The sequence below is a fragment of the Rhinopithecus roxellana genome, chromosome 19, assembly GCF_007565055.1.
Source record: "Rhinopithecus roxellana isolate Shanxi Qingling chromosome 19, ASM756505v1, whole genome shotgun sequence".
Classification (NCBI taxonomy): Eukaryota; Metazoa; Chordata; class Mammalia; order Primates; family Cercopithecidae; genus Rhinopithecus; species Rhinopithecus roxellana.
The window spans coordinates 40,103,720-40,130,385 of NC_044567.1; the positions used below are offsets into that span (position 1 = coordinate 40,103,720).

The 26,666-nt window shown below is 57.1% G+C and overlaps 1 pseudogene; it reads left to right on the forward strand.

The window, feature by feature from the left end:
* The first annotated feature begins 15,832 nt into the window (after positions 1 to 15,832).
* On the forward strand, positions 15,833 to 16,634 carry LOC104654952 (annotated as a pseudogene).
* The last annotated feature ends 10,032 nt before the right edge of the window (positions 16,635 to 26,666 follow it).

The window sequence follows — 26,666 nt, forward strand, 5'->3', positions numbered from 1 at the left end:
TGGCAAAAACCCATCTCTATTAAAAATACAAAAAAATGGCTGGGCATGGTGCAGGCACTTGTAATCCCAGCTATTCAAGAGACTGAGGCAGGGAGAATTGCTTGAACCCAGGAGGCAGAGGTTGCAGTGAGCCGAGATTGTACCATTGCACTCCAGCCTGGGCGACAGAGCGAGACTCCGTGTCAAAAAGTAAAAATAAAAATAAAAATAATTGGCCGGGTGTGATGGCTCATGCCTGTAATCCCAGCACTTTGGGAGGCCGAGGAGAGTGGATCATGAGGTCAGGAGATCGAGACCATCCTGGCTAACACGGTGAAACCCCATCTCTACTAAAAATACAAAAAATTAGCTTCGCCTGGTGGCAGGCGCTTGTAATTCCAGCTACTCAGGAGGCTGAGGCAGGGAGAATTGCTTGAACCTGGGAGGCGGAGCTTGCAGTGAGACGAGATCGCGCCACTGCACTCCAGCCTGGGCGACGGAGCGAGACTCCGTCTCAAAATAAATAAATACAATAATTTAAAAATTAAAAAATAAAGTATATCTCAATAAAGCCAATTAAAATTAAAATCCAAGATTCTGTTTGCCATCTATCAGATGACAAGGGTCAAAATGACAGACAATATCCTGCTTTGCCATAGATGCAGGGAAACAGGCCGGTTCTCATCACTGGGTGGGAGGGATGTGCACATTGGCACACATTTGCTGGGCCAGTTGGCAATATCAATCAGAATTTGAAATCTGCATAGCTTTCACCTGGCAATTTGTTCTTCTAGGAATTTTATCTTCCAGATATACTTGCATAAGGTCACAAAGCTACATGAACAGAGATGTCCTTTGCAGTGACATTTTGTTATGTTGAAAAATTAGAATCAACATAAATGTCCAACAGTACAACCGGCCAAATACATACAAGCTGCCAACCATCCCAGTTTGCCCAGGGCGATCCTGGTATTAGTACTAAAAATCCCAGGCCCTGGGAAACTCTTTTTTTTTTTTTTTGAGATGGAGTCTCCCTCTGTCGCCCAGGCTGGAGTTCAGTGGCATGATCTCCGCTCACTGCAAGCTCCGCCTCCTGGGTTCACGCCATTTTCCTGCCTCAGGCTCCAGAGTAGCTGGGACTACAGGTGCCTGCCACCACGCCCGGCTAATTTATTGTATTTTTAATAGAGACAGGGTTTTGCCGTGTTAACCAGGATGGTTTCGATCTGCTGACCTCATGATCCACCCGTCTCGGCTTCCCAAAGTGCTGGGGTTACAGGCGTGAGCCACCGTGCCCAGCTGGCTCTGGGAAACTCTTTAATCCCCTAGAGCCCTTGGGCAGCTGGTGACTCCAAATACACTACAGTGTGGACAGGCAGAGAAATACTACAAAGTCATGAAAAATGACGTGTGGGTCTCGGTACTGCTATGGAAGATGTCCATGTGACAGTAAATGAAATTAAACTAAACGCCAAGTTGCGAGTGGCAGGTGCGGCAGGATTCGAATTGTGTGAGGGTTTGATGTGTGTGAAATTGACCTCTCTGCGTGCACAGAGTGCCTGGGAGGGGGAACAAGGAGCCAGCCGTTCATACGTGTCTCTCTGGAGCCTGCGGTGGGAAGGGTTGCTACTTTTTGCTTTAAATCCCATTGTGCCATTGGCTTCATTTACTTTGTGTGTGCATGGATTTTATAATTACAAAAATATTTTCTAAAGGAAGTGTGACCTTGATCTGCAGTGAAAGGCAGGTGGGTGGGGCCTCTGGATCACAGCCGCAGTAAGGTCGACTCTGAGGGGTCCAAGGCTGCTGAAACCTTTAGCAAGGGAGGGAGATGGGGGAGAGGAGGGGTGTCCCAAGGTCAAGGTCCCGGGGCAGGCGGAGGCAGCAGACTCCTCCCCTAAGGGGGACCGCTCGCCTGGGGCCACCTTCTGGCAGCGGCTCTAGCCCCTCTTGCCGCAGGCAGCCCCTGGTCTCCACCAAAACACGGCCAGCCTGGGATTGTTAAGCAAATTGACTGGCTGGGCCCTGAGCCCGGCTAATTCTTGTGTCTTAATGAGTGGGAAGATGAGGTTTTATTCATCACTGGGGCTTTAAAAATTGCAGTAAAGTGGCCCACTTTATAAAGAAAAAATCAATAGCAAAAAGAAAACAGGAGTATGTAAATGGACAGGGTGACAAAAAGCAGGCCAATTACCCCCAAAATGAGACATAGTTATGGCTCCATTAACTCAATTATATTTTCAAAAGGATTTCTTATGAGGCCCCCACCCCACCCCACCCGCACACGCCTGTAATTTTTACATCAACTTCAAGCCATTAAATTGCATTAAATTATTTTGTGGGAGAGAGAGGTGTGTTTCGGAAGACAGAGCTGCAGGCGGCCCTGTCCGGCTCCACAGGGGGAATGGGGGTCAGGGGAAGGCAGGCAGGGAGCCCCCATGAGGGGCCGTCCAGGGGGCAGGCTCCGGGGAGCCAGTCCGGAGGGGTGAGAGGAACAGGAGCCACGGGCTTTCCCAGGTGTGGCAAGACCAGGGCCCAGCCAGGGACAGCAAGGGACTTGGTTGTTCCCAAGACCCTAAGTCCCCATGACATGTTTACCTCCAGATGGTTCCGTACTCTATCCACACCCCCAGACAGGTGCCCCGGAATATGCCAGTCCACGCGTGGGCACCTAACCTTGCTGGCTTCATGAGTTTCTCTTTGTTCCATTCAAGTTAGAAAACTTAATTTTTTGGAGAGATGGAAAAATAAAGTTGTATGAAAACACATCAGAATGGGGGACTACTCAGGGGTATGTTTGAAGCCCATCCTTTTTTTTTTTTCTTTTTTTTGAGATGGAGTCTCACTCTGACACCCAGGCTGGAGTGCAGTAGCACAGTCTCAGCTCACTGCGACCTCCACCTCCTGGCTTCAAACCATTCTCATGCCATCCGAGTAGCTGGGATTAAAGGTGCCCACCACCATGCCTGGCTAATTTTTGTATTTTTAGTAGAGATAGGGTTTCACCATGTTGGCCAGGCTGGTCTCGAACTCCTGACCTCAGGTGATCCATCTACCTCAGCCTCCCAAAGTTCTGGGATTACAGGCGTGAGCCACCGCGCGCCTGATGCCTATTCTTCATACCACCCTTTGCAGGCATAGAGTGAGTCCCTGGAACTCAGGGCTTTGAAGTGACACTGGGCATGACTCACTTATTCAAGCACGGATCACCCTGACCATGCTGGGGAGGCCTTGAAATCCCAGAGTCGGTACACAGTTCCTGGCTGCTTCTATAAATGTGCCCAGCCCTGAGGCGTGGTGACTGTAACCTGCTTTTCCCCGTCAGCTGGGCCCTGGGGAGCCCAGGCCTGCCCTACATAAGTCTGCACCTGGGCCGCACGGGACTGAGTAGTTAATATCATGGATTTCAGGCAGAGTGGAGGAGGAGGAAGGGCTGGGATGTGGAGGGGACCCTCAGACAGGTGTCCTGGGCAGAACACCGAGGGCCACCTGGCCAGGGTCAGTGGCCAGAGACTATAAACCCAGTGGCAATGGAAAAACAGAGGGTACAGAACTGGGCTGAGCGGTGGGGTGGGGGGGACCCTGAGGCAGGAGCCAGGGCCCCTCCAGGGCTCAGAGCCAGGGAGCCAGGGCTGGCATGACGAAGCTTAAACAGCAAAACAGAAGAAAGCAAATCTGCCCCATTCTGCCTTTCGGGATGTCTCACCCACACAGCAAGAGGACCTGCACAGGACAGGACCCAGGGGGTGGGGCTGACCCGTGCAGGGTGTGCAGACCAGTCCTGAGGGGCTGCCCTTCAGGGTCCCTAGGCCACCGGCCCTGCCAGGGGCTGTAGGAGCAGCAGTGAGGGAGGACGGAGAAGGCAGCCGAGGCAGAGGGACCCCCTCCAGCCGGTTCCTGCAGGGCTACGGCTCTGCGTTGCTGCTTGCCTGTGCTCCAGCCCCTGTAGCCTCCATCCCTCGCACAGCACCCCAGACTGGAAGAGCCCATGCAACTGCAAGACAGTCCCCCCTTCCCCTCACAGCCAAGCACACCCTCAGCCCCAGTGTGAGGGTCTGGGACAGCAGACTGACGGGGGCAGGTGTGTGCATGTGAGTACATGTGTGTACATGTGTAAACACACATGTAAGAGACAAGGATATACCCTCAACTCTTACTGCTCCCCGCACCAGACCCTCAGGGGAGGCTCCGGACCCCAGCATGTGCTTCCAGGTAGATGGCGAGGCTGCTTAGAACCGTCTTCACTCCAGGCAACACCTGGGGAGGATCCTGGGGCAGGAGAGTGGGTGCCACGTGTGGGGCCTAGAGGACGGTCTGGGAGGTCCCAGGAGAGGGAGTGACACCTGGGGCAGGGCAGGCAGGGTGAGGGGAGGCTGAGGCCGGGAAGCTGAGGAGACCTGGGCAGCTCTGGGGCCCCAGAGGCCTCAGCCTGGGGGAGCTGCCAGGTGCTGGGGAGAGCGTGGGTGCAACCCAGCCCTGCCCTGTGCAATGCTCCTCAACCCGTGCCTTGTCACCACCCCAGACCCTGGGTCCTCCCCACTCTCCCAACCCTCAGGGACCCTCTTTCAGCCCCCAGCCCTAAGGACAGTATGTGGCTGCCCTCCTTGGCTGCCCGCCACCCCTGGGCTGGAGCTCCAGTCTCCTTCCCTCTCCTTCAGGCCCTGTCAGTCATTTGCCTGCTCCTGCAAGCCAGTGACCTCTTGACCATGTGCTAAAAGAGCCATTGTTCAGGAGGGGATGGAGGGGAAGGGCCGGCTGGTTGGGCCTGGGTACTGGTCAGACTCCGGCGTGTGCCAGTGGGTGGACTCAGTTGTCCCATGGGGCCAGCTGGGCAGCCCGTGGGCCGTGGAGGCAGAGTCAGGCGGCTGGGGAGGCCTGAGTGAGCTCGCAGGCCACCTCCCCTCTCTCAGCGCCTTCCTTTCCAGCTGAGCCTGAGGGAAGCTGAAGAATATGCATTTTGCCCAGTCGGCTGCTACAGCCTCTTGTCCAGCGGAGATCCTGGGGGCGGGGGACACTCGGGGGCTCCCCGTGTGGCCAAAGAGGCATTGGAGAAGGGATTTCCCTGAGGTGGCCTGATGCCTCTGGCTGGCGGCGGCTGGGAGCCCTCTGCTTGAGGAGCAGCCGTCACAGCATGGCCCCTGCAGGCCGTGGCTGTAACGCAGTGCTCTGGGGCTGGCGGGGCCTGAGCATGGGGACCAGGCAGAGCTGGGGTCCCAGGCCCTGCATGGTGTCGACTGACAGGACACTGGGCAATCTCTCGAGCCTGCCGGCCTTCCTGGCCTCAGGCATAAGATGGGCTGAGAGAGAGCGGAGGCTCTGTGGCGGGATTGGGTGAAGAACATTTGAGCCAGAGGCCAGCCTGGCTCTGCGCGGCCCCGGGAGGCCAGAGGTGCCCCTCTGTCATCTGGAGGAGCCGGCTGCAGAGGCCTCCTGTCCTGTTCCTCAGGCAGCGGCCCCGTCTGCAATTCCCAGGCCACCCCAGTGCTGGGGGAGTTGCAGGTGGTGGGGTCACCTTGGAGGGGGTGCAACCCGTTCACATCGGTTCGGCTTCCCTCTCTCCCAACCCCCACGGGCTGCTTGGCTGAGTCCGACGCTTCTCAAGGTGAGGAGGGCGTCCTTAAAGCCTCTGGCCGCCCCACACCAAGGTCTTTGCACCAAGGTCATGGCCGCAAAGGAAGCGGGGAGGGGTGGCGGGGAGGTTATGGTCCGAGGGAGGAGGGAGGGCAGGGGAGGGAAATAAAAAGAGATTACATTTTTTAAAAGGTACTCTAGCTGTCTGCTGACACCGCCCCTGGTCTCCATCCGTTTTATAGCCTGACGGGCTTGAGCAGCTGGGCCTCGTCCGTCAGTCAGGGGCATGCAAAAGGCGGGGGCTGGGAGCGGAGCCCCCGCAGGAGACCTGGATGGGGGCCACCTCTCCCCGGGCCTGGGTTGCCCAGGCCGGGCTGGGGTGCTCTGTGCAGGTGGGATGGGTGGAGGGAAGCTGGCTCGGGGGGCGAGCGGCCACTATCTGGGCCCATCTATCCCCCTGACAGGTCAATTTTCTCTCGTGTTTTACAGGAGCTTTCAGGGCAGGAAATGTGATCGAGTAGCTGATTTATCTCCTTACCTGGTCTTTGTTCACAGCCTGCCTCCAGCCCCTCACCCTGCTGCAGGGCCCGAGGACGTCTCCCCAGGGGTCCCCACCTCAGCCTCCTTGGGGGGACTATGCTGAGCCCAGCTGCCTCTGTGAGATGAAGATAAGAAGGCAAAGACATGAAGGGCCTGCCTGGGGGCGGTCTGGCTTTCTCGCAGAGGGGCTGCACCTGGCTCCCTCCTCCCTCTCGCCGGCAGCCTGCAGGGTGGTGAGGATGAAGGGGCCGTGGGGCCGGGGTGCAGGGATTAGGAGGAGGAGGTGACTCTCATCTCTTCCTCCTCATCGTGTTTTTCACCTCTTAAGTCAACTTTGGTTTCTCGGACTCAGAGTTCTCTCCTGACGGTGGCGGGGTCCTCAGATCACTGGTGCAGACAGGGCCAGACAGGGCCAGTGTGGGGACCCACTCAGCCTGTGCCCTCTGCAGGAGGGAGGTCGGAGGCCTCAGCAGCCACCCTGGCCACCTCCTGAAATAGTAACTGTCCTTCGTTTTCAGCTGACAAGCTCTGATCTTATAACAAGGTATGAAAGTGTCGGCCGGGCACGGTGGCTCAAGCCTGTAATCCCAGCACTTTGGGAGGCCGAGACGGGCGGATCACGAGGTCAGGAGATCGAGACCATCCTGGCTAATACGGTGAAACCCTGTCTCTACTTAAAAATACAAAAAACTAGCCGGGCGACGAGGCGGGCGCCTGTAGTCCCAGCTACTCGGGAGGCTGAGGCAGGAGAATGGCGTAAAAAACCCGGGAGACAGAGCTTGCAGTGAGCTGAGATCCAGCCACTGCACTCCAGCCTGGGTGGCAGAGCAAGACTCCGTCTCAATAAAAAAAAAAAAAAAAAAGAAAGTGTTCAGAAAACTTTCAGCAGATGTTCGAGGAAAAACAGCTCGGCTTCCCATGCCCCCCACCTCTGCTAGGAGCGACCCCATCTCCCTCAAACAGAATTCTGGGAACCTGGGACCATAGGGTCTTCCTGTACCTTCCCTGCCAGCTCTGCACGACTTTGTCACGTACTAGAGTGCTGGCTGAGGTGATGTTGCTGCTACCAAACAGGTGGGAGGCCAGCCCCAGCCCCACCGGGGCTGGAGTTCCCGGTGAAGAAGCATCTGCCTGGTTTGCAGGTGTCCAGGACACACCAGTCGCCTGACTCCCGGTCAGGCGAATGCACACATCAAGTCCTTGCAAACCAGGGCTGTGCTGGCATCACCAAGAAGAGGAAGGGTCCTGGCCCTGACCACAGGGCTTCCTTGATGGGAGGAGTCACAAACTTGGCTTCCTGGGGGGCATCGTGGGGTGCACTGCCTGCCAGGAGACCCCATTCCTGGTCACAGGGTTCTGTCCCACACAGTGGCAGAAGCCATGCATGATTCTTGGCAGAAGAAGGTCCTCACAGCTACGTGGTCCCTGCGGCTTGGCAGGGAAGCCCCCACATCACCCGCGAGGGAACTTCCCAAAGCTCAGCAGGTGCCTCTTCCAGCCGTCCCCCAAGTCTTCTCTTGGCTGCTGTCCCGAGCCTTGACCCATAGCCGACACTTCTAGAAAAGTCTTTACCGAGAAACAGACCGGCTGCATGGGTGGTGGGGAGTGCAGTCGCCCAGGGCCTGGAATTGGAGGGGCCTGTGGCCAAGGCTGTCCTGAAATTCTTCATCATTTTACCTCTGACCTTGTGGGGTTTGTTGTTGTTGTTGTTGTTGTTGCTATTGTTTGAGGCAGAGTCTCGCTCTGTTGCCCAGGCTGGAGTGCAGTGGCCGAATCTCGGCTCACTGCAAGTTCCGCCTCCCGGGTTCACGCCATTCTCCTGCCACAGCCTCCCAAGTAGCTGGGACTACAGGAGTGCACCACCACACCCAGCTAATTTTTGTATTTTTAATAGAGATGGGGTTTCACCATGTTGGCCAGGCTGGTCTCAAACTCCTGACCTCGTGATCCACCTGCCTCGGCCTCTCAAAGTGCTGGGATTATAGGTGTGAGCCACTGCGCCCGGCCAATAATTTAAAATTTAACACTTTTCTTTATTTTAGAAGGACATTAAATAGCAAATAAACACCCTGGCAAATCGTGTGACTGTGAAGGAAAAGGAAACGCCTCCCCTGCCGGCACCTCCACGGAGCCTTTTCCTGCCTTGTTTTGCTACTGTTGCCCAGGCTGGAGAGCAAAGGCGTGATCTGGGCTCCAGCGATTCTCCTGCCTCAGCCTCCCGAGTAGCTGGGATTACAGGCATGCACCACCACGCCCGGCTAATTTTTTTTTTGTAATTTTGGTAGAGACGGGGTTTCTCCATGTTGTTTGGACTGGTCTTAAACTCCTGACCTCAGGTGATCCACGTGCCTCGGTCTCCCAAAGTGCTGGGATTACAGGTGTGAGCCGCCATGCCCGGACCTTTTCCTGCCTTCTAAACAAGTGGCCAGGAATTCTCCTCCTGCACTGGCTCCCCAGATTGTGTGGCAGGCCCTGCAGATGGCACAGGGGACTGGTTCTTCCTTGTGGAAAGCCAGGGCCGGACACCTCTTGGGCATCGTCTGTTGGGGTGACCCTCCCACACCCAGCCTGGAACCCTAGTCAGCTCAGCCTCCGTCCGCTGAGAAATCAAGGTGACCTTGTGGCTCAGCCCTCAGGGGGCACTCACCACACAAGAGGTCCCTTTCAAGACCCCCTGTTCGGGGCTGGAGCCCCCAGGAATGGTGGGGCAGCTTCCTGGGGCCTGGGAGCTGAGGGCATCTCATCTCTCCACAAGCGTCTGCTGCTGCTCCTGGCTGCCACCCATCCCTGTGAGATGCTGAGAGCTGGATACTTGGCTGTGCGGGAGCATGGGAAAGGGAGAAAGCCTGGCAGAGGGTTGGGAGCTAAGAAGCAAAGGGCGTGGAAGGGCCACCGTGCACTTTTGAAGACTCTACTTGCCATTGGCCACCCCACCTCTCCCTGCCCTCATCCAAGGACGGACAGGCCTGGCAGGTGGGCTGGAGCTGTGGGGCAGAAGCATCCCTGGCCTGGCCTCAGAGGAAGGGGCCACAGTGAAAGTGGAGGCTGTCTGTACCCACCTCCCTAGCCTTTGTCTCTGTGACCTCGGCCTGACACCAGGCCCACCCTAGGCTGCTCGCCAGCTCAGATGCAGTGTGTGGACTCCCTTCTCTCTGGGAGTGAGCGGGAGTTCCCTCTCCTCCACATCAGGAGGCTGGGAGAGAGCTAGAGGGCCCTGGGATCTCCCTGACCCTGGTCATCAGCCCCAGCCCTGATGGGCCCTGCATGTGCCATGGGTTTGGAGCTCAGCACCCCACTGGAATTCTGTTCAATCTCCGATTTTATCTGAAAACTTCACCCACATGTTGCATCGCTCTGTGAGGTGTCCGTGTGTGTCCAGGCAGCAGTAACAACACTACTAACGCTGGTGGCCATCACAGGAAGCCAGTCCTGAACATGCCTGCTACCCCCGCTAGGGCCTGTTTCACCCTCATGACACCAGGCGTGGCAGAGACCGGGACGAGGAGCAGAGGCCTGGACCTCTCAGGGTCTCAGCAGGGGGAGGCCGGCCTGTCACGAGTGTTTGATGACCATGGAGAGGAGGTGGTGGAGGGAAGCGTGGCTGCTTCCAGGGGAAGGGCGGGCAGGGGTTCTGCATTGATTAAGCACCTACTGTGTGCCAGGTCCTTTGTGGTCTTCATTTAATTTATTGCCACAGCCACGGGAGGGACAGATGAGGAAACAAGGCTCCAGTGAAGACACTTGTCCAGTCTCCTGGCTGTGGAGGGTGGGGAAGGGATGTCAACCTGGGCTCGGGAGAGATGAGGAAGCTGAAGCCTAGAGCCTTGTCAGGTCTGGAACTGCTGTCCTCCCACTGGGGCAGCACCACCTGCCTTCTTTCAGAGCAGAGATCCTACAGAACCTGGGTCCTCCCGCTGGGGCAGCACCACCTGCCTTCTTTCAGAGCAGAGATCCTACAGAACCTGGGTCCTCACCTGTCAAAGGCAGACGCCATTCCTGACCATGTGATGGCCTAGATGAGACCAGCGTCTGGGTGTCTGAGTGGGAACTGGGAGGGCCCGGCCAGGCCCGGCCAGGCCCGGCACATGGTGACTCTGCCTGCCTTGTGCAGCCGAGAGCTGGCCTCTCCTAGACCTCGCTGTCCGCTGACACCCAGCGCCCCTGCAGCCTTCTCTTCCTGCCCCCATGAATGTGGCACTCTCCTGGGGGCTGCTTCAGCCCTCTGCCCGGGGAGCAAGTGGAGGGGCCTGGGATCCCACCTGTGTTCCTGTCTCTATCCCTCCTCGGCTGTCACCAGCTTTAATTACCCCGGCTCCATCCGCCCCGGCCCCTGCGCAGCTGGAAAGCCTCTTGGGCGGGCGCAGGGCCCCTCGCCTGGGCACGCCGCATTCCTGCATTCCTCCCCGGGGCCCACCGACCTGCCCTGCCGGCTGCGGGCAGCCTCGGGGTGCAGGGAGCCCGGTGTGTGTGTGGGGCGCAGCTGCTGGATGGGGAGCCTGGAGACAGCCCAGCTGTGCCCTGGGACTCCCAGCCCACATCCCCCTGCCACCCTGCATCACGACCCTGTCCCGCAGCCTGGCAAGAAGTCAGTGATTCGTCACTCGGGCCCTGGGGGCTGCCTGGAGGGGCTCAGGTGCTTCTAACAGCAGGGAAGGGAAGGCAAGAGAACCTTCCACAGTTGGGAGCAGCAAAGCGGCCCAGGAAACCCCCACAGGATGGGACCATCTGAGGTTCCAGCCACGCCAACCGCCCGGAGCAGGACCCCCAGCCTAGTGGTATCTGGACAAGCCCTGTCTGGGGTGCACCTTCTCGGGGAGACCCCTGCTCTTTGGGCTACTGCCCTGGGGAGCCTCCCCCTTCCTGGGGCTGGGTGGACCAGCTGTGGAACGGCAGCGTCCCCTTGAGGGGCTGGGGAGGAAGAGGGGGTGCTGCCCACTGGCCCTTCCCTACCCCCAGGCTTCCCAGATGATCTGCCTTCAGCTCCAAACAGGAGGGGTGGCCACTTGTGAGTTTCTCTGGGGCCCAAGTGGTCACTCCCCGAGCTGCCTGTGTCCCTGTGTCTGGACAGGCACCTCTCCACCTCTGTGTTTGGGCAGCTCTCCCCTTGTGTCTGGAATTTTTAGAAAAGGGGAACAAAATGGAGACGAAAGCAGGCTTTTTATCTTGTTGAACGCTCCCACCCTCACGAGTTACACCACGGTGGTGGAAGATTCAAAGGAGGGTTCCTCCTGGCGGCCGTGACTATCATCTGCAGTTCCTGACCCGGGACATTGCAAAGGTCACATTGTCCGTCCAGCCCCGCCCCACCCTGACGTTGCTCCCGGAGTGGGGACGGGGTCTGAACCACCCCAGCTCTCAGGGGCCCCGCCCTGGGGAACACACGTCTGCGGTGTTGCCCACCACTGCCTGGAAACTAGCCAAGGGCTCCACACGCCAAGACCAGATGAGGGGAGGTGGTGGGTGGGGACCAGCCCTGCCCCTCTTGGAGACCCTCAGGGCATTGCACCAGGCCAGCCTGGAGTCGGGTGTGCAGTGGTTAGTGTGAGCTTTACGTCCTCTTTTCCCTAATGTGGCTGAAAATGTGCCCGGGGCCAGTCCCTCAGGGCACAGTGCTGGACTCAATGCAACAGAAAGAGTTGGGGTGTTTGGCCGGGCGCGGTGGCTCACGCCTCTAATCCCTGCACTTTGGGAGGCTGAGGCCGGCAGATCACCAGAGGTCAGGAGTTGGAGACCAGCCTGGTCAACATGGTGAAACCCCATCTCTACTAAAAATACAAAAATTGTCCAGGCGTGGTGGCGGGCGCCTGTAATCCCAGCTGCTCAGGAGGCTGAAGCAGGAGAATCGCTTGAACCCAGGAAGCAGAGGTTGCAGTGAGCCGAGGTCTCGCCATCGCATTCCAGCAACAAAGTGAGACTCCGTCTCAAAAAAAAAAAAAAAAAAAAGGCCGGGCGCGGTGGCTCAAGCCTGTAATCCCAGCACTTTGGGAGGCCGAGATGGGCGGATCACGAGGTCAGGAGATCGAGACCATCCTGGCTAACACGGTGAAACCCCGTCTCTACTAAAAAAAATACAAAAAACTAGCCGGGCGTGGTGGCGGACGCCTGTAGTCCCAGCTACTCGGGAGGCTGAGGCAGGAGAATGGCGTAAACCTGGGAGACGGAGCTTGCAGTGAGCCGAGATCCGGCCACTGCACTCCAGCCTGGGTGACAGAGCAAGACTCCGTCTCAAAAAAAAAAAAAAAAAAAAAGAGAAAGAGCTGGGGTGTCCCATTCTCAGGGCAGGGGTCAGAGCTGCATCCCTGGGGTGCCCTGAGCTTGGGGGTCATGATAACCTTCACCCTGCATGCAGCCCAGGTCCACACCTAGAAGTCTTGTGGCCTTGAGCACACTGCGTTGCCTCTCTGAGCCTCAGTTTCCCCATCTATAAAATGGAGAGGGTAACACTGAGAGATTGCTATTGGCTGGCTTCATTCATTGGGCCCTAAATCAAACAGCGGCTTAAATACCAGAGGCTTGCTCAATGGGTGGTGGGCAGGCAGCTGGGCTAGGGCAGCACCCCCCATCTCCACGGTGCCCCCACCTCCCCATGGTGCCCCCCAGCCCCTCCACGGCCTCCATCCCTGGGGTCCAGGTCTCATTTGTTCCTCAGCGAATGCTACAGAACTTTTGTAGGCCCACCAGCAGGAGTGGGGCTGCCAGGCAGTGAGCTAGGGGGTGCTGGGAGGGCCCGAGGGGAGGCAGGGTGCATCCTGCAGGGTCCCTGTGAGGACCTGGGTTGAGGGTGGGTTTGAGCAGAGGCTGACATGGTCTCACTTTCCGGTTGCTGGGTGGGAACAGACCATGGGGAGGCCAGGGCAGAAGTGAGGAGAACATTATGATTCCGGAGAGAGGTGAGATAACCTGGATCGCGGTGGAGACACAGACATTGGGGAGAGGTGGTCCAAGCTGTGGATATCTGAACATGGACTCAACAGAATTTCCTGACAGATTGGCTGAGGGGTGTGACTGAAAGGGAGATGTCAAGGATGGTTCCATAGCAGCAGCAGGAGCTCCAGTCATTGCATCTGCATTCCAGGCAGCAGGAAGGAAAAGGAGGGAAGGTAAAAGACTATGGAAAAGCTTTTAGTGGGGCCGGGCACAGTGGCTCACGCCTGTAATTCCAACACTTCGGGAAGCCAAGGCCGGGGAATCACTTGAGCCCAGGAGTCTGAGACCAGCCTGGCCAACATGGCGAAACCTTGTCTCTACAACAAACACAAAAATTAGCCGTGTGCACTTGTGGTCCCAGGTATGATTGTATCACTGTACCCCAGCCTGGGTGACAGAGTGAGACCCTGATGCAAAAAAAGGAAAAGAAAGGAAAAGAAAAGGAAAGAAAGGGAAGGAGAAAGGGAAGGGGAAGAGAAAGGGGAAGAGAAAGGAGAAAGGGAAGGAGGAGGGGAAGGGGAAGGAGGAGAAAGGGAAAGGGGAGGGGAAGGGGAAGGAGAAAGGGAAGGGGGAGGGAGGGGAAGGGAGGAAAGGAAAAAGGGAGGGATGGGAAGGGGAGGGGAAGGACAAGGGGGGGGAAGTGGAGGAGAAAGGTGTAAAGTTTCGTGCATCCACGGTCCTTTTCTTTGTAGGGACTTCCCTGAAGGATTCCCTTTTCGGGCCTTTTCTTCGCAAGTTCCCTTTATTTCTTTCAGTCGCTCTTTTGTCGAGAAGGGAAGGGGGGGCTTTCTTTTCTCTTTTTTTTTCCTTTTCTTTTAACAACCCACCCCCTTTCCCGGGAAAGGATCTTCCCTCTGACGGGGGAGGGAAGGGTCTTTTAGAAAGTCATGAAGTCTTCCCAGCCCTTCTGCTTAGGTTGCTCAGGTTGTAGTCACAGGACCATGCCCGCTGCACTCAAGGATGGGGAGGTGATTGCCAGCTGGGAACGGCACAGTCAACAATGACAGAGATGCCTCCTGGTGGGGAAAGCAGAGGATGGATGCTGGTCAGCCATCACTCCAGGCAGTGGGAAGGTGCTCAGAGGCCCAGGAAGTCAACTCTGGTGGGCGCTGGCTGTGCAGCCGGTGCTGGTGCCCTGAACACGGCAGAGGGTCAGGCCAGGCCTCACTCAAAGGAAGCAGGGAGATAGGAGCGGGGCTGTGGGCTTCTCTCGAGAGCTGCCAGGCAGCCATTGCCATGCTGTGCCCCCAGCTCTGGCACTGGGCAGCTCCTGAGGCCCAGGGAGGAGCGTGACCTGCCCATGGTTCCACCATCATCGAATGCGAGTCAGAGTCAGACCAATGCTGTGACTCCAGGACAGTGCCATGTCCACTCCTGGGGCTCAAAAAAGCATGATAGGGATTTGGGGGACAGGGGCGTTCACTTCTGCCCTCCAACAGGCTGACGGGGAGGGTCTGGTTTCTCTGCTTGCCTGTGCTGAGAGGGTGCTGGGGAGAGGCAGGCAGGAGCCCCGGCCCCCTCCAGATGTTCGCCGGCCCAGGCTCTGTCCTGTCCAGGCATGTCCTGTCCACCCGCCTCCTCTAGGGACAATGGGGCAGCTTGGAGCACTGAGCTCAGGGCCCTGAGCACTCTAGGGGGACAGCTTCCTCACACCACGTACTGCGCTGAGCTCAAGTCGCTACTGTTCCTGACCCCCAACTCAGATATCCCTTTGCAGCCCCCCCACCACCCAAGCAGCTGCTGTGCAAGGACAGAGGCCACCAGGGCACTGGGGACACGTGGCACAGGCCAGAGAGCTCCTGAGGTCTGGGAGGGTGCAATGTCGGGTCCCAGATGGACATACTCTAGTATGCCCAGTCTCAGGGTCTGAGGCACCCACTGGTTCTAGAATTCTCTCGGGAGAAGAGAGCCCTTCACAGCCCCCTTCATCATAGGCTGTGTGGCCTCAGCCAGGCCAGCCCTGAGACCCTTCCAGCTTGCGGATCCCCCTCCTACTTCCCGACCCTGACTCTCCCACAGTGGACTGGCCACCTCTGGGTCTGGTCTGCAGGCAGGAGCCCTGCCCAGGCGGCCCCTGTGGCCGGCCCTCCTCTCCCCGACTCCATGCACATCTGTAAACACCCTGCACACCCGGGGCCTTTGCCTCTGCATCCTCTGCCCAGGCGTCCTCTGTGCCATCTGCTGCACCCGGGTGTGCTCTCTGGGCCCCTCTGCAGGTGCCTCCTCTGCTCCTTTGGGAAAGCCCCACCTGTCTTGAGGTCCCCCCACACCTATGCTTCCCAGCACCTTGGAGACCCCAGAACCACTGAACAAAGAGCATCGGGGTCCTGAGCTGCCACACGAGGGACCCCAAGGTGGCAGGCTCACAACAGCACAGGCGTCCTCCTGCAGCTCCCAGGACTGGGAGCTGAAACCAAGGTGTCCACAGGGCCCTGCTGCCCCCAGAGGCTCTGAGCAGAGCCCCCCCACCTTTCCAGCTCCTCCTGGTTCCCATGCTTCTCGGCTTGTGGCCCCATCACTCTGGCCTCTGCCTCTGTCTCATGTGAGTTTCTCCTCTTCCATCCCTTATAAGGACGAGGGTTGTTGGGCTTAGGGACCCCGGGATGATCCGGGATGACCTCATCTCCAGAGAGCCTCTCCATGACAGCCACAAAGACCCTTGCTCCGATTCTGAGATTCTGGTTGGACATCACATATTGGGAGCCGCCATTCCACCCGCTACACAAAGAAACCCCTTTCCTCCAGAACACCTTTCCCTGCCTGACCAGCCCTTTGCAGCACTCACCCCTCCTAACAAACTTGGTTCTGTTCCTTTATGCTACCCCGCTGCCCTAGGCTGGGATCCCCAGAGCAGGCCCGGCTCTGTTCACTGCTCCCCCAGCCTCCTGCTGTTTCCCACACGCAGCCACAGTACAGGGCAGCTCATCCAACGACCTCCCCAACCGCAGCCTCCAGGGATGTACACCCTGCCTCAGGGGCTCCTCCTGGGTCCTGGCTGGTGGAGGGCACAGCCATCGGGGAAGGCCCTCAGCTGCAGGATGGGGCCATGCCACGGAGACTAGGCCCTCTGAGGCAGTGTGGCCGGCTCAGATGTCAGCAGCTCCAGAAATGAGGCTGGGGCAGATGGTGCCTGGTGATGCAAGGGGACTGTGGGGGCCACAGGGGACTCTGCTCACCTGGACCTATCGTGGAGGCCAGGGAGGGAGATGGACTCAAAGGGTGGAAGGGCCCAGAGAAGGCACGTTTGCAGAGCAGTGGCCGCATTTCCAGAGCTGAGGAGCCCAGCAGGAATCCCCTCTGGCCCTGGGGCCACCGCCCTTGGGGCCGGGGGATGCTACAGGGGAGGGCAGAGGGCAGAGAGACCAGGAAAAGCGAGGTGCCCGCCTGCAAGTCCCCAAGGACGGGACCAAGCCCGGGCCCCTTGGCCAGTGCGGCTGCTTGGTGGGGCAGGCAGGAAGGGGCCAAGGACAGCGCCAAAGGGGAGCAGGTGAGGGACTCTGGTGGCATCTGGTGGGACATCTGGTGGGAACTAGGGCACGCTTCTCCCTGCCCACGCTTTAATCAAGGACATTCCTGTAGTTCTTGGACAAGTGTCACACATTACATGGGTGTCGTGAGCTGGGCTCCATGAGAGTGTACAGGCGGCTCAGGCATCCGGGGGTGGCTGGGGGCAGCAAGAGAGCAGCAAGGCCTCAAACCCCGGCCAGGATGTGCGGTGTGAGTTTCCCCAGCTGCAGGAACAAGGTCCGCAGACGGGGAGCTTCACACAACAGAAACCACCTTGCAGTTCCCGAGGCCAGAGCCCATCGGGGTGGCTCCCTGATGCCATGAGCCAGGACTGTCCTGGGCCGCCCCCTCTTCCGCAGGCTGAGGCCATCCTTGGCATCTGTTGGCCTGCAGCCGCCTCGCCCAACCTCTGCCCCCATGTCCACTCGGGCCCTCCCTGTGTGCATGTTGGTGTCTGGCTCTGCCCTTTCTACTGTGGGGCAGCTGTCATCGAGGATAGGGCCCACCACACCCACACGGCCTCATCGTAACTAAGTATAGTCGGCAGTGATCCTATTTCCCAATAAGGTCCCATTCTGAGGTCCTGGACTTCAACATGTGAATTTTGGGGGCCACAACTCTACCCTGGCATGCAGAGAGAGAAGGTGGGCGTGGAGCCCCTCAGCGGGAAGTCCCTTGGGAAGTCGCCGGCCCCCTTGGTGGGGCAGTTGGGATGTGGGTGTGAGGGTCCTGGGAACAGGGAGTCTACCTACCGAGGCTCTGCCAACAGCTATTTCTAAATTCCTCATGGAAAAAACCCTGTGGCCCTCCTCATCCTGGAGCGAGTGACGGGCTGGAGGGTGTCTGAGCCAGGCTGGTGCCGGGGAGCAGATGTGGGTGGCCCACCTCAGCCCCCGTTCTTGTTCCCTGCCTCCCAGGAAAGGGTGAGAGTGGGCAGAGCCGGCCCTCCTGGGTTCTCCTTGGGTCCCAGAGCCCCCTGGGGAGGGGAGGCTGGACCCCCAACACTGGCCAGACAGCTGCAGGTCTCTCAGGGCTGACACAGAACAGCTGGGCTTTGCCAGGTGTCCCCCAGCCTGACGCGCGGCCTGGCGGGGCGGTCTCCAGGCCTCCCAGGATTCTCAGCTGCGCAGTCTCTCCAGTCACCAAACCTGGGTGGTGGGCACCAGGGGACTGGACCATCAGTCTGTGGAGCTGGGGCTGCAGCAGCTGGTAGTGTTTCTAGCAAGGGTCTTTTGGCTGCAGGGAGAGGCCTCTGGAGGCCAGGGGTAACCCAGCCGGAAAGCCTCAAAGGCTCCCCCCATTCCCGCCCCGCACAGAATCCACCGGCTCCCCATGGTTCCTCCAGGCCCTCTTCAGACATGACAGGCAGTGCCTGGGTGCCCAGCCTGCTCAGCACACCCTGGGCCTCAGCCCCACCCAAGCCTTGGCCCGGCATGGGAGTCACCAAGGGAACACACACAGGCCTGATCGAGGAGAGAAGCCCTGGGGCAGTGGCTTCTGGAGCTCTGGCCAAGGATGGGCTCTGAAGTGCACCCCTGCCCGTCCCAGAGCACCAGGCCAGGGGCAGGGTGGGGGCACAGCCCGAAGCCCCCTGTGAAGTCTGTCCCTCTTCCTGGAGCCTCAGCTGCCCCTCCAACGCGGCCCTCGGTGGGAGCCCAGCTGGCCCCAGTGTGGCCATGAGATGTGGGCGGGCCCTGGTAGACTCCACTGTGTCAGGTGACATGGTGGCGCTCCAGCTGCAGGCTGTACCCCAGCTGCCGCGTTAAGAAGGGCTGTGGGTCTAAATAAAATCCAGTCTCTCTGCTGGACCTGTTGTCAGTCAGTTTTATGGCTCTGGGGTTATGGAAATGGGGAAGAGACCCCCAGGAGGCAGGGTGGACTGGACAAGAGGCCACCAGGTGGGGCCCTCCCCTCCCTCCATGGGATACCACCCTGGGGGATTCTAAAGGTGGGGAGTCCACTGAGAAAGGGAGATGGGAACCAGAGTTCCTAGACAATGTGGCACCTGAGTCCGGGTGAACTTTTAACTCCTGCCTGCTGGGGTGGTGAAAGCCCAGGCCCCACCTGAGGCTCCCCCTGCACCCCAAGCCCACTGGGGCCCCAGTTTGGATTCTGAGAGGCCATCCTGGCCTCTGCTTATGCCCCCAGCTTGGAAGTTGGCGAACCAGGTGGGAGAGCGTAGGACTGCCCAGTAAGCAGCACTCAGGAAGGAAGGGGCCAGTCCTCACTGGGGCTCCTACACAGGACCTCCCAGAAACTGCACGGCAGACACCAGGGTTAAACGGGCTTCAAGCCGGCACGGTGGCTCATGCCTGTTAATCCCAGCACTTTGGGAGGCCAAGGTGGGTGGATCACTTGAGGTGAGGAGATCGAGACCAGCTTGGCCAACATGGTGAAACCCCGTCTCTACTAAAAACCCCACAAAATTAGCCAGGCGTGGTGGCAGGTGCGTGTGATCCCAGCTACTCGGGAGGCTGAGGCAGGAGAATCGCTTGAACCCAGAAAGCAGAGGTTGCAGTGAACCAAGATCACACCACTGCACTCCAGCCTGAGTGATAGAATGAGACTGTCTCAAAACAAAACAAAACAAAACAAAACAAAACAAAACAAAACAAAACAAAACAAACATACCAGGCTTCAGCTGTCCAGGGCACCTGGGTCGTGCGGCTCTGTGGGCCAAGCTCTGCCCACCCTGGCGCTCCTGAGCCCACCCACCTCCCCCAGGCATTCTTTGCTGAAGCAGGCCAGGGCTTGTGGGGGATTCCACCGCAGCTGGGGCCCCTCATTTCTTCGGTGGGAGTTGCGGTGGGGCAGAGGGTGCCTGCGTACCTGATGTGGGAGGAGGAGCCTCACCACAGACGCGCAGCGGGTGCAGCACACCCATGCTCTCGGAGGCTGAGGTTTCCAGAGGCCGCAGAGGTCCAAGCCAGCCCTCCAGCCCTCTTCCCAAACGGTGCCCAGGGCTGTCATCCCCTGTGACCTAATGGAAAGCTGCTGCCCTTGAACGTTTGCGGTGGGAGCCCCGGAGTGGGCTCAGAGAGGTCTATAGCATGCCTGGGTGACACAGCCTTGGTGCTCAGGAAGCCACGCACGGCTCCCGTGGGACAGTGATAGCCCATCAGTTCTGGCGGTCACACTGCGTGTGGGCATTAAGGCTGGAATGTGCTGTTTGGAAGATGGCCATGGTGCTTCCTTTCTCCTCCGGTCCTCCTGCTCACACTTCATCCCAAAGCATTTAGGCTGGGCAGGGTTGCGGGCAGCCCAGGGTGGGGTGCAGGAGCCCGAGGGAGGTGGGGGTGAGGGAGTTACAAACCAGGAAGGGGGAGCGCCAGGAGGAACCCCAGGCCGGGATCTGTACAGGTATTTGGAGGTGCTGGTGCGAAGCCTCAATGCACGTAGCCAGATGCAGAGTTAGAGAGCTAGAGGTGGATGTGTGGTGCACACACACATGCGTGCAACACCACCCACATATACACCAGGCACACACGTGCAATACACCATCCACCCACACAGGCACCACACACACGTGCAACACACCACCCACCCACACACGCACCACACACATGCGTGCAACACACCATCCACCCACACACGCACTACACACACGTGCAACACACCACCCACCCACACACCACACACACGTGCAACACACCACCCACCCACACACGCACCACACATGCGTGCAACACACCATCCACCCACACACGCACCACACACACGTGCAACACACCACCCACCCACACATGCACCACACACATGCGTGCAACACACCATCCACCCACACATGCACCACACACACGTGCAACACACCACCCACCGACCCACACGTGTGCAACACACTATCCACCCACACACCACACACATGCGTGCAACACACCGCCCACACATGCACCACACACAAACATGCAACACACCACCCACACACCACATACACATGCATGCAACACACCATCCATGCACACAGGCACCACACACGTGCAACACACCACCCACCACACACGCACCACACACGTGCAACACACCATCCACCACACATGCACCACACACACATGCAACACACCACCCACCCACACAGCACACAGTGTGCAACACACTATCCACCCACACACACCACACGTGTTTAACACACCACCCACACAAGCACCACACACATGCATGCAACACACCATCCACACACACTACACACACGTGTGCAACACACCACCCACACGCAACCCACCACCCACCCAGACATGCACCACACACACGTGCAACACACCATCACCCACACACACGCAACACACCATCCATCCACACACGCACCACACACATACGTGCAACACACCATCCACTCACACACGCACCCTACACACATGCATACAACACACCATCCACCCACATACCACACACACACGCGTGCAATACACCATCCACCCACACATGCACCACACACAGGCACCATGGACACACACACACATGCACCACACAATCATACATGGCCATACACACCACACACTATACATAGATACACACTATATATACACATCCCACACATGCCATACACACACACGTGCACAGATACATGCACCATACACATACACCATAGACATAACATACCCCCCACACACCACACACACATCATACACAGCACCCCCATCTCTTCTTGCTCTGTCCAGAGGGAACCCAGGCGCCACAAGCACACCCAGCATGCAGATCTCGGCCACTAACTCCCCTTCCCCTTAGGAGGTTCCCTCTCCCAGAAACCAGGGCTCCTGGGGAAATGGCGAGCCCAGCCTGGGCAGGAAAAGCAGAAGAACATCCCTCAGAGCCAGGAAGCAAGAATGCTGGGGCACATCAGGGACACATGGGAGGACCCAGCGGCCAGCCGACGGGGCTCCCACAAGGTCGAGCCTGCGACAACCTGAGCATCTCAATAGCGAGTCAGGGGCCCCGACCCACAGAGGAAGGAAGGAACCCTGAGCCCATATTGCTGGAGGCTGACTGAAAGCTCACTGAGGCCCAGGATACTCAGTGTGGAAGATGCTCCAGTCCCCACAAAGCACTCAGCAGGTCCACAGAAGGGGTAGCTGCAGCGGAGAAGCCTAGCCCAGCAAGCGACAGGAAGCTCAGGAGCCCTGGGTCCCACAGCCACTGTGCACCACAGGTGGGACGCAGTGTCCAAAAGGCACTTCTGTGACAGGGATACATGGCCTGAATCTCAGCGTGAGGGTGGCTGGCAGCATTGTGGCCCCCTAAGGTGTGCACCCCTCATCCCGGAACCCGTCAATATGTGACCTCACTTGGCACAAGGGACTTGGTGGATGTGATTAAGGTTAGACCTTGAGATGGGAGATGATCCCAGACTATCCAGATGGGCTCCATTTAATCACACGAAACCTTGGAGTTGGAAAAACCTTCCTCAGCTGGGCCGGAGATGGGACAGGAGGACTGGCTCCTCTCCATGGGGAAGGCAGGGAAAGGAACTGTGAGCCAGGGAACAGGAGGCCTTCAGAAGCTGGGGATGGCTTCAGGGGACAGCCAGCAAGAAAACAGGCACCTTGGTCCTGCCACCCTAAGGAGCTGGACTCAGCCAACGACCAAAGAGCAGGAAGCAGGCTCTCGCCCGGAGCTTCCAGAAGGCAGGCAGCCTGCCGACACCTTGACCTGTGCTGGACTTCCGACCTCCAGAGCCCAGGCGTAACGAATTTGTGTTGTTGGAGCTGCTTAGTTTGTGGTAATTTGTTAATGAAAAGCTACTGCAATGAGCAGACGTCAAACCCACACTGAAGGACACAGGGTTGGTCATCGAGCACCGAGATTCCTCAGAACAAAGAGCCCAATAGGAAAATGAGCAAAAATGAGTAAGCGTTTCGCGGAAGAGAACTGGACAAAAAACTGTGAATAAATAATTCACCTAATTTGTGACAAGAACAAATTAGAGCCACAAAGAGAGTCCATTTCATTCACTGGACTGGCCAAACTGACAATAACCAAATGTTGGAGTAGAGGCCCGTAAGCGAAGCCCTGAGGCCGCACGGGGCCAGCTGCTGTTTCTGTAAATAAAGTTTTATTGGAACACAGAGACGCCCACTCGTTTACACACTGTCTCTGGCTGCTTCTGATCTGCAATGGCAGAACTGGATGTCTGTGAGATCATTTGGCTTTGCGAGAGACCATTTGGCCCGCAAAGCAAAAAATATTTACTATCTGACTCTTAATAGAAAGTCTGCCAACCTTTGCTGTAAACCAGGAAGAGCTCTTATAGCTACTTTGAAGAGCAATTTGGCAAGATCTAGTGAAGTAATTTAGGTACGCATACGCTTGACTCTGCCATTCCACTTGTAGGTATTTACCCGAGAGAGACTCGAACAAACACACATTCAGGAGACAAGTCTGTTCACCGCATCGCTGTCTCGAAGGCAAGTGACTGGACACAACTCAGGTGCCCTCAGCAGGAGAACGGATGTGGATCTGGGCTAGTTAAGTAACGGAGTTCCACAGAGCAGCAAGAATGAGACTCAGAGCACATACAACATGATGGCAATTCTTGTAAACAAAGTTGAATTGGCCGGGCGCAGTGGCTCATGCCTGTAATCCCAGCTCTCAGGGAGGCAGAGGCGGGAGGACAGCTTGAGCCCAGGAGTTGGAGACCTGCCTGGGCAATACAGCGAGACCCTGTTCTCCACAAAAAGGAAAAAAAAAAAGACAAAAAAAGAAATTTAAGTGTAACAAAGCTGAACAAAAAAGAAAGTTACAGAAGAGCACACAGATGTAATTCAATTCTTACAACAGCCCAAAATGCAAAGGTGCCCCGTCCCAATACACTACTGAACTAGTCAGGCTACAGCTTCGGGTTCATGAAACAGAGTCCAAAATCATGGTGAGCCCAAGGAGCGGGTTTGTCACTCCCTCCTGGAGCAGCTGGGAGGAGGTAGTCATGGATGGGCATGGCGGTTTGGCTCCACGAGTTGTCCAGGGATCCAGGATCCTTCTAGCTTGGTGCTCCACTCTGCCACGGTATCACCCTTGTCTGCACCGTCCGAGATGGCTTCCGACCATCATGTCTAGGTTCCAAACAGCATGATGAAGAAGCGGCAGACTCCCTCCTAAGAAATGACCTAGAAGTTTCTCCTGTCATTTCTGTTTCTTATTGTTCAGAACTTGGTCACACAGCCAGCCCTACCTGCAAGGGACACTGGCAAGGGTCTTTTTTTTTTTTTTTTTTTGAGACGGAGTCTCGCTCTGTCACCCAGACTGGAGTGCAGTGGCCAGATCTCAGCTCACTGCAACCTCCGCCTCCCGGGTTCACGCCATTCTCCTGCCTCAGCCTCCCGAGGAGCTGGGACTACAGGCGCCCGCCACCTCGCCCGGCTAGTATTTTTTGTATTTTTTTAGTAGAGATGGGGTTTCACCACGTTAGCCAGGATGGTCTCGATCTCCTGACCTCGTGATCCGCCCGTCTCAGCCTCCCAAAGTGCTGGGATTACAGGCTTGAGCCACTGCGCCCGGCCCTTTTTTTTTTTTTTTTTTTTTTTTTTTTTTGAGATGAAGTCTTGCCCTGTTGCCCAGACTGGAGTGCAATGGCATGATCTCGGCTCATTGTAACCTCCGCCTCCCAGGTTCAAGTGATTCTCCTGGCTCAGCCTCCCGAGTACTTGGGATTACAGGTGCACGCCACCACACCCAGCTAATTTTTTGTATCTTTAGGAGAGATGAGGTATCACCATGTTGACCAGGCTGGCCTCAAATTCCTAACCTCGTGATCTGCCCGCCTCAGCCTCTCAAAGTGCTGAGATTACAGGTGTGAGCCACCACGCCAGGCTGGAAGTGTATTCTTTTTTTTTTTTTTTGAGACGGAGTCTTGCTCTATAGCCCAGGCTGGAGTGCAGTGGCCGGATCTCAGCTTACTGCAAGCTCTGCCTCCCAGGTTCACGCCATTCTCCTGCCTCAGCCTCCCGAGTAGCTGGGACTACAAGCACCCGCCACCTTGCCCGGCTAGTTTTTTGTATTTTTTAGTAGAGACGAGGTTTCCCCGTGTTAGCCAAGATGGTCTCGATCTCCTGACCTCGTGATCCGCCCGTCTCTGCCTCCCAAAGTGCTGGCATTACAGGCTTGAGCCACCACGCCCGGCTGGAAGTGTATTCTTTATCCTAGGCAGTCATACATGCAACACGCAGGCCAACCCCTATTAATTTGGAAAATGGAATAAACGAAGATTGAGACAAATAGCTAGGCGCAGTGGCTCACGCCTGTAATCCCAGCACTTTGGGAGGCCGAGGTGAGCAGATTGCTTGAGCCCAGGAGTTTGAGACCAGCCTGGGGAAAATGACAAAATCCCATCCCTACAAAAAACGTAAAAATTAGCTGGGCATGGTGGCACACACCTGTAGTTTCAGCTACTGAGGGCCTGAAGTGGGAGGATCACTTTAGCCCAGGAGGCAGAGGCTCAAGCAAGCAGAGATTGCGCCACTGCACTCCACTCCAGACTGGGCGACAGAGTGAGACCCTGTCTCAAAAAAAAAAAAAAAAAAAAAAAAAGAGAGACAAATAGTCCTCCCTATAATTGTTTAGGGATATATCCATATATGGTAAACCTTTAAAGTAATGAGTTGATAAAATCTGGACCGTGATGATAGCAGTGAAGAGGGGAAGAAGGTGGAATCGGGGAGGAACTGAAAGTGAGGATCTAAGTCTCTGGTAATATTTTGTTCTTAAAGCTGAATAGCGGGTCCATGGTATTTGTTATTTGTGAAAACACACATTTCAGTTTGCCAGCCTACCTTGCACGCATAACATTTTATGAAAATTACATAATAAAAAGGAGGTTATGGAATGTGTGTGTCATTTCATTTATATAAAAGTAAATGGGCTGGGCGTAGTGGCTCACGCCTGTAATCCCAGCACTTCGGGAGGCCGAGGTGGGCGGATCATCTGAGGTCACGAGTTCAAGACCAGCCTGGCCACCATGGTGAAACCCCGCCTCTACTAAAAATACAAAATTAGCCAGGCATGGTAGTGGGCGCCTGTAATTCCAGCTACTTGGGAGGCTGAGGCATGAGAATAGTTTGAACCTGGGAGGTGGAGGTTGCAGTGAGCCGAGATTGCACCACTGCACTCCAGCCTGGGCGACAGAGCAAGACTCTGACTCAAAAACAAAAAAAAAGACTGCAGGCATTTGTGATTTTGCCTGTGTATTTAATTAGTCTTTACCCAGGCATTTCCTCCTGTTCTTCTCCTGAGGATGGGGCACAGCCTTACCTGATGGCTGCACTGTCAGTGCCTGAGGAACTGGCCTGTTCTAAGACACCTGGTCCTGCAGGTGCTGCAGACACGGCCTCCTTTCCTCTGCCGTCCTCCCCCAGCAGCCTGGAATCACTTGCTCCTTCCCAGCCCTCCGCTCTACGCGCTCAGTCAGCAGACTCTGAGTGAGCAGCTAGGTGCCAGGAATCCACAGATCTATCAGTACCCTTCTCTGCTCTCTCCTCTCCCCGGTCTCCATTTCTACCCGAGGAATTCTCATTTGTCCTTCAAGCTCCAGCCTAGAAGCCACCTCCTTCGGGAAGTCCTCCTGGGCTTCCCTGGAAACGTAAGCCTCCATCTCTCCTGTCCCCTACCGGAATGTCCCTTGCTCTTTTCGTATGAGAAGGTGAAGTTCTCCACTGCCACTGCTCTGGGCGCAGCTCTGAAGCGCACCGCCTCCACTTAGAGCTGTGTGACCTTAGCGGAGTGGCCGAGCCTCTCTGTGCCTAGCGTTTCATTCCTACCTCATAGGTGCTAATTTCTCAGAACAGGCTAATTTTCGGCTCAGGCAGTCAGGGCCCCCGCCCTCGTGCCCTGGCGCCAAGCACTCGCCCCAAAATCGTTCCTGGGGATAAAGGTCTAAAAGGAACCCTTAAACCTGCTCCTCCCCGGAGGGCACAGCGCCTCCCCTTCTCTCCAGCCCGCGACTGCCCATCCAAACCGAGGCCTCGCGGGGCGAGTCCCCTGTTCTCCAGCTCGTTGAACTGGGACCCGGAGAACCGCTCGGCAGCACCAGCTCCGCGAACCCCACAGCTGCGCGATCTTCCGATCACCCCCCCCCCCCAGCCCAGTTTCCGCCCGGCCTTCCGGGCCCGCCTTTCATTGGCTCGCGTCCCACCAAGCCCCACCCCCCGGTCGTCACT